General features: G+C 33.4%; 1 non-coding gene across 1 annotated transcript; it reads left to right on the top strand.

Annotated features, from left to right (window-relative positions):
- Positions 1 to 256: 256 nt before the first annotated feature.
- LOC141420136 (small nucleolar RNA SNORA32) lies at positions 257 to 377 on the top strand. Its single transcript, XR_012444822.1, has one exon. It is a non-coding gene; the product is annotated as a small nucleolar RNA SNORA32 (small nucleolar RNA).
- Positions 378 to 694: the final 317 nt, after the last annotated feature.

Genomic DNA, 694 nt, shown 5'->3' with positions numbered 1-694 from the left:
TATGATTCAGATACATTTGATGTAGGATGAAGTTCCTTTTGTCTTGACCAATTATATACCCTCCTTTTGACCCAAAATATCAGCCACTTGTTCTTGCTGCATCCAGAAACCACACTTCTGTCATTAAGTCCCCAATAAACTGTCACACCTATTGTCCTCATTTGCTTACCAACCCCACCACACAAATAGTTACCCTTCTACCCTCATGACCTTGTTTTGGAAAATCTTGATTCCACATATGAAAATAAAAATGTGATCATCATTACCAAGGTTTTTAGAATGCAGTTTCTCATTTGCTGTGGATGTCAGAATAAATAAGTTTCCCACTAGGTTTTCTGTATGCTACTTTATTATCAATCAACATTTTGGAGACACTATTGCCCAGTAGAAATAGCCATGCAAGCCATGGGACATTTCTAATGGCTACTTCATTGCTAATGAGATTTTGTAACAGCCAAATACTGTGCAACATTGCAATATTTGTAATTTTGTATCTCTTTCTTGGTTGTGTTGTGTTCATCTCCTATGATTTTGTCATGTAGACCACTGGATTAAGAATTTTTTAAAATGTGCTATCTTTGAAGAAAAATCAGCTTTACAAGTGACCTTGATTTGGAGTGAATCAATCAAAACATATAGCAAATTCTGTTTGTAAAATTATTAAATAAAAATTTATTAACATTAAATAATTTTG

Source organism: Castor canadensis, chromosome X, assembly GCF_047511655.1.
Source record: "Castor canadensis chromosome X, mCasCan1.hap1v2, whole genome shotgun sequence".
NCBI lineage: Eukaryota > Metazoa > Chordata > Mammalia > Rodentia > Castoridae > Castor > Castor canadensis.
This window is presented reverse-complemented; position numbering and strand designations above follow the sequence as displayed.